The sequence below is a fragment of the Medicago truncatula genome, chromosome 3 (assembly GCF_003473485.1).
Source record: "Medicago truncatula cultivar Jemalong A17 chromosome 3, MtrunA17r5.0-ANR, whole genome shotgun sequence".
Lineage (NCBI taxonomy): Eukaryota > Viridiplantae > Streptophyta > Magnoliopsida > Fabales > Fabaceae > Medicago > Medicago truncatula.
Window position 1 is genome coordinate 51,652,737 of NC_053044.1, and position 10,200 is coordinate 51,662,936.

A 10,200-nucleotide genomic window follows, 5' to 3' on the forward strand; every position below is an offset into this window, starting at 1 on the left:
ATAATATTTGGACCATTGAGATTTGAGCCTGCCCTAGTTCTTCCTTCAGCGAGAGAAATTCAAACTTCTTTTCTTCCTATTTCTTCTTTCATCGCGGATGGATTGTTTTATGTCAATTTTTTTTTATCTAAAATCATTCATCAACATCTTTTTCTTATTTCTTTTGATTTAAATAAATGATTTTCACGCGTATCAAATTTTTATTTTGTGATTTCGTCGTCTGAGTGTGGCGTTGTGTTGTTCGTCTTGTGACGTTTGATTTCGTATCTTGTTGTGGTGTTCGTTTGGTTCCTATTGAAAGATCAACTTCAATCAATTATAAATTTAATCAATGATTTGGACGTCGACGTTGCAAATCCAGAAGCATGTGCATTTCGGTGACTTAGAATTTATCATATTATCTGTAGGCATTTTGCCTTTATATGCTATTAATTTAGGCAGGCGTTGTGAGTTTGTTCGCAAATTCACCCTTTACGTTTTTAGCGATGTTGAACATGTTATTGTATCTTCTGTACTCTCAATTTAAATGAATGAATATCGTTTTTCTTTTGTTAAAAAAAAATATTTGGACCATTGTTGACTAAATTACATTTTAAGTTATAACAACATGCTCTCTTTAAGTTTCTTCGTACTACTTATATCATTTAAGTCACTTACATCATTTAAATTATCTAATTGTAACAAACTAATCCTTTAAGTATTTTCGTAGTTATTTAATCGAAATTTTTAAGATTCAGATGACTTATATTTTTAAGATTTGAAATCCCCCGGAATCATTACATTTAAATAACTTAAAAAGGGCATAATTGGTACAGAAAGAATTTAAAAAACTAACTTATTACAATCAATTAATTTAAAAGACTTAAGCGGTACGAAAAAAAATTAAATGATCAATTCTTTACAATTAAATAAGTTAAAAGATTTCTAGTGTAATTTAGCTATATTTATTTAAAAGTACAATGTTTTGTCTTGCAGTTTGGATTGGTCTCTAAAGAAACAATTATATGAAATAAAGATTAAAATTACTTGGACATCATTTTGGTTTTGAACAACTCTTTGAATTATGTTCCCGTGAACTTAAAGAATACATGGATCAAATCTTAGACATCTCACTTAAAAAAAATGTGTTGTTTGTTATTAATTATGAATTGAACTCTTATTCATGAATCATCTTAGGTGGCATACACCTTTTTACATCCACATATATTTGTGACACGTGGCAAAAATATTGAAAGAAGAGATGAAAAAGGATGATGATATGATGTAAAATTACTCAAATACCCATAATACATGGGGGTGTACATAAAAAGTGTATGAAAAAGGATGTCTACCTATCTTTTTCCTTATGAATTATGATACCACAACACCAATAATAGATTATTAATTTAAGTGGTGAAAGATTTAGATCTCTTTCAAATAGCAGACCAGGATCTGTGATTTAACCAATAAATTTAAGCAGTTTTTAAGACCATCGAAAAATCAAGAATTTGAAATTCATCAGAGTAATCTGGATTTTAAATTGATCCATATAATTGTTTAAAATTATGCAAATTGACTTCTCTTTGTTTATAAAATTTACACTTTAGTCACTTTTTAATTCAAATTTTACAAATTTATTTCTATCGTATATATTTTAAAAAAATTGTAAACTGGTCTCTATAAATTTTTTAAAATCTACGACATTGGTCTCTGTAAATTTTCATATCGGTTCCTTTTCTAAAAAAATATACATACTTGTTTCTAATTTTTTATATTTTAAAATTATTTCCTGAATTTTTTGAAATTTCAAATTTCACCCAATTATTTTTATTTCCATATGTTCTATTTAGTAGAGATAATTCTATTTGATATTATTATTGATCACTAAATATGAATAACTCTATTCGAGATTCAAACATTGATTTATGTAGGACTCTAGCATATTTTGTTGTATTCAACCCAGTGGTTTAAATTAAATCTTATAAAGTTCATATATTTTTTTTATCACTTTGCGTCGAATATTATAAATTTATTTATACTTTTATCATGAATTTTTTATTTTTTTTAGCAATCATGAAACTTTTAAACCTTATAAAAATTGTCCAACAAAATGTTTTCTAGGAAACCTTATAAAAATTGTCTAACAAAATTTAAGAATAAATTATTTTTATTAAAAAAAAAGGATAATTTTTTTGTATTACTTTTTTCAAATGAATGAAAAATCGCTAATTTTTCTTAATTTTCTTTACCTTCTTCAAACAAACTCTAAACTCTACTGATGTTTTTCATCTCCATTATTGTGATTCTTGTAATTACGTACTACTATTAGATTAGATTCCTTAAATAGTTCTCTAGAAAACAAATATGAAATGTCACTACCAAAATAAATGGCCCTTTGAAATCTATGATCATGTACACTTTATTTCTACACGTTTCAAGCGGCGTGTATTCTGGCTTTGCTACCTTTTCATGTTACAAGATAGTAGATACAATCATACAAATTTTGCTTTCACTTCCTTAATTAACGCTACGCGTTAATGCATTCCTTAAACAGCAGAGAATAAATCAACAATTATTTCACTACCAAGGCAGAGAATTAAATTCTCTGCATGCACCATAAAATACTACCAAATCTACTTTCTTATTTTGTCCAACATGCAGAAAAATTGTGACCTACTATCTGTTCATGGTGACAAAATAATCAAGCACACTCTTCAGATTAGGTGGATCTCAATGTCGAACATGTGTTGGTGTTTGACACAGACACATATAATTACATTAAATTATGTGATTTTCTCAAACTATTATGGATGTCGGCGTGTCAATGTCCGCATTATGTTCAAATCCATGTTTGTATCCGTGCTTCATATGCACTAACTAACAAACACAAGAAAAAGAAAAGAAAAGAAAATGTTAAATGTTATTGATTTTGTCTTCTTGTGTATGGGATTGTGATGCACACAATGCATCAGAATCATGAAAAGAATTCTGTCTAGAAATCGACATTGACATTGAGCTAATGGTTTTAGGATGATAAGCTGATATTTTCTTCCCCTTCCCTTCAAAAATGACAGGGTCATCTTCTTCATCAGGAACACATTTATCACCTAATATAATTGTTTTCATCCAAACAGATTCTTCTGTTTTCACCAATGGTTTAAATTTCTCCTCCTTTAGATGATCCCAATTTTTCGCAATTGACAAATTCCTTGGCAAAGTTGGCATTTTAATGCTTAAACTAAAAGAAGTCCTTCGTTCAGAAGTTACCCTTTTCATATTATTTGAAGAAAATGATTCCTTAGGATGCAACATTGCAGGTGGAAGAGGTAACTCCTTTATCATAAACTCATTGTTCTCTGTTTCTGGTTTTTCAATAGGAGGAGAATTTTCATGTTCATGTTCATGTTTTGATGATACAGATTCCTTAGTATCTACATTGGTTGATGGTGGGCTAGATTTATTCAAATCGTTTGTTGTTTCTAATGGTTCAGCTTTTGGTGGGTCTGGTTCCGATTTTCTTCGGAATCGAAAACTACATATAGTTGTGATTATGGCAATGGTTGCAGCAAAACTTGCTGCAAACAATGAGAAATGAAGAAATGGGTGTATTAATGAGATGTTACCAAGAGGTACTCTCCTTCCCATGACAAACAAACATTCAAATATGTGTGTAATGTGTATTATTGTGCGATTTTGTTCCTATAATTTGTGAATATTTTTTTGTTTTGAGGATTCTGGAATTTGAACGAAGAGTGAAGACTGAGAGGGTTTCCTCTGCCTGCAAAGTCCTGAGGGAAAAATTAGAAGTGGGAGAAGAAATAGCAAGCTTTTGCTTTCTTTGGTTTGGAGGAAGGAATCCGAAAATGTTTGCTTGAATTTAGGTGTTGAAGGATGGGATAAAAACATGTATTCCTAATTTTGGTAAAAAGAGGTCAACATATATACATTTACCCTTTGAAAAGCTAAAAATACTGCTGTAAAAATTTGTAGAGGTAATGACGATAACCTCCATATAAATTGTTTCATTAATTACCTACATTTGGATAGGCTAACTATATCTCTTAAGATATTTAACATTGTTACATTTTTAAAGATAATCCGAACCCATGACATATATGGTTAAGCTTTTACACATGTTCTAAATTTTAGGGTTAAATATCTCTATAAAATTTTCAAATTTCGTAAACACACTTTTGAAGTACGTTTTTAAGTCAACACACATGTATCTTTCAAATTTTTTAACTGTTTTTTTTTTCTTCATACATAATAGAATACACTCTTGCAAAAGTTTAAATTTTTGTTAACAAGCGATTAATTAAATTGTTTTGGAGGACTTCATATAATGTTCTAAACATTTTTGAAAATTCTCATTCAAAAATATAAAGAATACACGTGACTTGACTTAGAAGACCAATATTGTGCAAGGTCGTCCTTAGATTCCGACATTTCAACTTTGTTGGCGCCTTAACACCACTAATTCGAGATGGAACAAATTTTTTTTACCCAAAGGGCTGAAAACTATAGTAATTTTTCTCAACTTCAACATATGGAAACATCACTGGTGTTAACCCTTAGATTCGTGAGAAATGAGCTCTTGTAATCTGAAGTTTGATTGTGAGATAAGTATAGTCTCATCAATAATTATTCTATCAATAAATCAAAACCGAGTTATCCTAAACAACTCGTCTTTTGATGAAACTCATTAAATATTTGAGTCCATACTCCATAGTCACTTGGTTTGCAATAATGTCACGGTCTATTGCTATTTTTTTTGGGTGTAAATCGGGTATCCTCCGCGCGCAACTGCGGAAACTAATCCCTTGAGCATTGTGGAACCCAAATGGACGACAAGCTCTCCCTAAGGGTTTTAACGTTGCTGCATGCCCAAGGCTGGATTCGAACCCAAGACCTTGGTTAAGCTAGAAGAGACTCGTTCCATCTCATCTAAGCACTCTTGGGTGTCACGGTCTATTGCTATGAGCACCGTGTCATACTCGTTTTATTTTTCACTCATTTTATTTTTTTCGTATGAGTTCTTAGATGAGTTGTTATTTGAATTTGAAATTTTTTCCATTACTTATTTTTTATTTAACCAATTCATTATTTCTTGAGCAGTGTCATTAAGTCTCTCCAACAACATCTATAATGGTGGTGTTTAAGCAAGTTTCATAAAAAGATTAAACCTTTTTTTTCTTTCTCCTCATTGGAGGAACCATGATGTGGTAGTATGGGTAGCTAAGAGATGATTGAAGTAGGTTGATAAGCTACCATATTATAAAGACACATAAGAAAAATCATTAAAAGCGAGTTTCATAAAGTTAGATGCAAACAAAAAAAAATCATTAAAATTGTGTGTTTCATAAAAATTGCTTAATTTTTTTTTTATCATTAGAGTAAAATATGCCCGAGTTGCATAAGTGTGATGTGTAATTAATTATAGGAGCCACTTAATATTAGTTATGGAAGCAAATTCAAGTTCCTTATAAACTTGTCATTAGAAATGCTCTAACGCACTTTTGTCACATAATAAGGAGAAATGATATTTGTACAATCATTTTTGTATAATTTTTGTACAATTTTCTCTCTCATACTCACATTATCTTTTTATTCTCTCTCTTCCTTTTTCTCTCTACATTGTTATTGATCAATGAGAAGAAAAAATAACAAGGTTGTCACAAAAGTTGTACTAAAAGAGTTGTTCAAATAACACTACTCCATAATAAGTGCCAAATTGAAGCTAAATTATATAATTGATGACACTTATTTTTGCAAAAAATATTATGAAAAAACCTCAAATCTTGTAAATAATATTAAGTTAACTCCCCACATTAGTTAGTTACCCTATACTTTTACTTTATTTCCAACACATTATACAATTAATTAAAACATGAGAATGAAAGTATTAAGTGGCAGATAAAGACTGCACAAAAGGGCTAATAGAAAGGATATAAGAGGAAATTTCCGGAGTTTCTGGGGTGACGTTGGTTGTCTCTACCTAACTAGAAGCAATGAGGTAGAATTATTATTTTTGGTAGATAAATCTCTAAACAAACAGGCTCACTTAACAAGTTAGGATATCTTAATCTATCAAATTCTGATTTGATTCCAGGCTTCAGTGTCAAATTGAAAATCTTTTAGAACTAGACTATTTAGTTCTAAGTAAAAAAATTGATAGTCTGATTGGAAATATTTTGTTTTTCAACATAGGAAACTAACACATTTATGATATATGAATCTAGACACATTTCAACTTCGAAATTTCAGAGTTTCAGTATTTTGATCTTAAAAGAACGTATGTTTAGGAGAAATCTCTTTCCATGTTGTGAATATTCTGATATTTTAAACTTTAAAACTTTTTTTTGAAAGAAACTTTAACTTTAAAACTTTTTTTTGAAAGAAACTTTAACTTTAAAATTTGATGACTCTAATTTTATTCCCACACATAATAATTTATAGTGGCGTTCTACACTCGCTTCTTTAAAAAATCTTGCCTTGACATGATAATTTCAAAATTTTGGCTCTCCTCGTCGTTTGTTCTCAATATTGAAAACATCAAATATAATATCTGATACAAGGGTGAACATATCAAACATTACTCATGAAGTTTCTCTTTTGGAGTATTAAGGGTGTTGCATTTTCGATTGACGATATTTAGATTTGGATAGGATTCGACGGATGAGGAGACATATTTTCTAGGGATCACCTCGATTTGCCCAATTCCATAGCTCTTTTTTTTCCTTGTCTTTTATTTCTTTTGCCTTGGGTTTTATTAATAAATTTTTGAATATGCTGATGCCAACCTAATTGGATGTCTATTGACACTTTGATGCAAGTTCATAATTTTGCTTTATAAAAAAAAAAAAAAAAAAAAACTTCTTTTTACTCAAGAAAAAAGAGATTTTAAGTTAGTTTAATTTGGTCTTATGGATAATGTGGTAATGTATCTATATTTCAGTCTCATTCTAATTTTTCCACTTCTCTTCCCTTAAAAATACTTTTACTTCTCTAGAAATCCTTGATTTCGCACAGGATACGTTGACATCATCAATTTTTCAACTACTACTTTGTATTTTTTATCTAAAAAAAATATAATTGAATGGGAAACTTTGGATTTGGATTTACTGCACTTGAGTTCCTTGCAGTTAGGTGCAATCATGTATATTTTGTGAGAGAGGAGTGTCTTTTGGGCAAGAGAGAATACATATTTCAAACAAAAATAATATACTCAGGGGAAACTTTGTGTGTAGACTTCAGAAACTGCAAAAAAAAAAAATCAACTGCAAATAAATATTTTGTGTTAGAATGTGTGTTTTCTTAAGCCTGAGCAAAAGAAATTTGCAACACATTTATAAGTGTTTACATAAGAAATTGCAAGTAAATAATCAAAAAATCTAAAAAAATTGTCAAATTTATAGGGGTTTATATAAGAATTCAGAGGAATTTACATAAAAAATTTGGGCCGGAGCCCGAGCACGTGCCCGGGTGGTGAAACCGCCACTGCACCTAGGCGCATGCGTCAATACGTTTGTGCATGCCAGCATCAACTATTGTGTTGTGTGTTTGTGTGTGAATGGAGCATCCAGCAATCCTGCGTTCATGCATTGTTGATACTTTGACATGTTGTATAAATGGAGTGGTAAAGACAAAGATTCTTGCATATGAGAGCAACAAGAAAACATGTCATGTAGAGAGAATTGATCTTTGTGGACAAGACTTGCTAGAATGCCAGGTGTAATCATGTAGAATTCAAGCCTTGCCAATTTTGGAGTATTTGATCATGAGATATAATTAGTTTGTATCTACATTTCTGAACACATAGACTCACTTACCAAGTTAAGGTTTCTCAATCTCTCAAAATTTGGAATTCATGGGAGGATCTTTTTATCAAATTGAAAATCTTGGAGACCTATATCACATAGATTTAAGTGAAGATTTTGATTGACTGACCTTTTATATATAAAAAAAAAATTAATCAATCAAAATCAAACGAAACTGCAGATTTAATTTAGACAATACTCAATTAGCCCATCAAAAAACCTTTATTTCTGTTCTCTTCTTTTTTCAATTAACTTTATACGTATAAGGGGAGGGATATATTGACTCCAAGAATAAGTCTAAAGACTTATTCCAAATCTAAACCTTTCATCTTAATAATAATTAATGGCTATAATTGATTTTTAATAATCCTTATGGTATGTTCTTTTCACATCTTCTTCCTGATTCCGACGGCAAATAACATGGAGAGATTGAATTTGATACAAACATGCGTGCCTTCAATCTAAAAGAATTAGAACCGTTCCACTATTTTATCACTGCTACAAATCATTATGTATAAGAAATTGGTTTCATCAAAAATTTCATTATGAATAATCGAAATCATAAATCCACTAATTTGCTATCAACGACTTTCAAACAGTTTTTTTTTTCTTCATAAATTGGTGTAGGCTTCTTTAGAATGTTTCGTTCAAATATTGAATTGGTTTCAATGCACCGATTGTTTTCCACACCATACATGACAGTGATAAATGGTGCAGTTGCATCAATACATGAATGGATCAAAATAAAATCTAAAAAGAATGAATATCTCCATTTGAGAAGAATAAAATGATATTGAAAATTAAAATTCAAAATTTTGAAATTTTAAAATCAATGGTGTTGGTATCTCTAAAAAAAATATCAATGGAGTTATTAGGCAAAAGTGTGTGTGCCATTGCCGTGAAACTCAACGAGGTTGAAAGGGAAGGGATGAATTAACTTTAAACGCACCGATGTTATGCAATTCTCCTGATTTAACCACACCTAAAAATTATTAGTAATTAATCTTAGCCATTAATTATTATTAAGATGAAGGGTTAAGATTTGGAGTAATTCTTTTGAGTTACTCTTGGAGTCAATATATCCATCCTCTAGGTATAAATATGTAACCGTTTTCATTTCATTAAAAAAAAAATACTAAATCATGTAAAAAAACAAAATAGTTGCAACTAATATAAACAAATATGTTGTCACGACCAAAAAAAGTAATCTAGCACAAAAAAAAAAAAAAACAAATATGTTGTCATATTTTTTAAATTATGTGTTGTCTTGTAAAAAACTATCAACTCAAACCACACCAACAATTAATAATTGCTAAGCAACACTCTTGTTGACAATTTTTTTTTTCTTTTTTTTTTTTTTGCAAATTTGATCATTATTGTGTGACAGAGGATATATTAAAATGTATTAAAAAATATAGATGTATGAGATTGAATCCAATTTATGTTATTTATTTGAATAAAATAATTTGTGGTCTCACGTCAAAAAAGAAAAAGAAAATAATATGATTTTGAAGAAATGAAACTTAGATAATTAATGTTGCGTTTATGTTGCAAATCTAAATTAATATCTATTAATTTTTTCAGTGAATTAATATCTATTAATAAATAAATAAATAATCCTTCAAAAAATAAAAAATAAAAACAAATATGGTTTGAAATTAATATAATTTACTTAGCATTTATGTAGTGGATATCATTTAATATAATAGCTTTTAATTTATAAATAAATAGAAGATGAAAAATATGTAAGAACACAAACATTTTAATTTAATTTAAGGAATATGATTACAAGAATATAAAAATGTTGTTTTTGAAGTTGTGTATTCAATTTCTTAACAACTTAAAAATTTAAAATCGTTCTTTTCTTTGGTGGTGGTCGGGGTTTGAACCCTGAACCTTATATATATTATGTATTGTCCCTATCAACTGAGCTAAACTCACATGACTTAAAATTGTTCTTTTCGACGATTTATATTTTTCGATTATTTAACAAATGTTCCGAGGACACGTATTAAAAAGACCGGAAGGAAATTTCTTTGAAAAACGTTTATACTAGTTAGACAAAACAGAATTGACTCAAAGTTTAAATTCATTTTTTTTTAGATAGACGAAATGACAAAGTCATTATAAGCTCACACACATACGTGAAGGTACCGGGGTTCGAACTCCGGCCATGGCATTCGGCCTAACAATTTCGGTATTTTACCAAACTAGAAATTGTGGATAAGTTTAAATTCATTATTAAATATTAAAATATGAAAAAGTGACTTAAATTAAAATAATTAAATGTTTTAGATACTGCATTTAATAAAATAATAGCTTATTTGTCTGTCACTATTATAGAATTCAACTACCCCGAGTATTTTATTTGCTATATAAACACATAACTATAAGAACTACAACA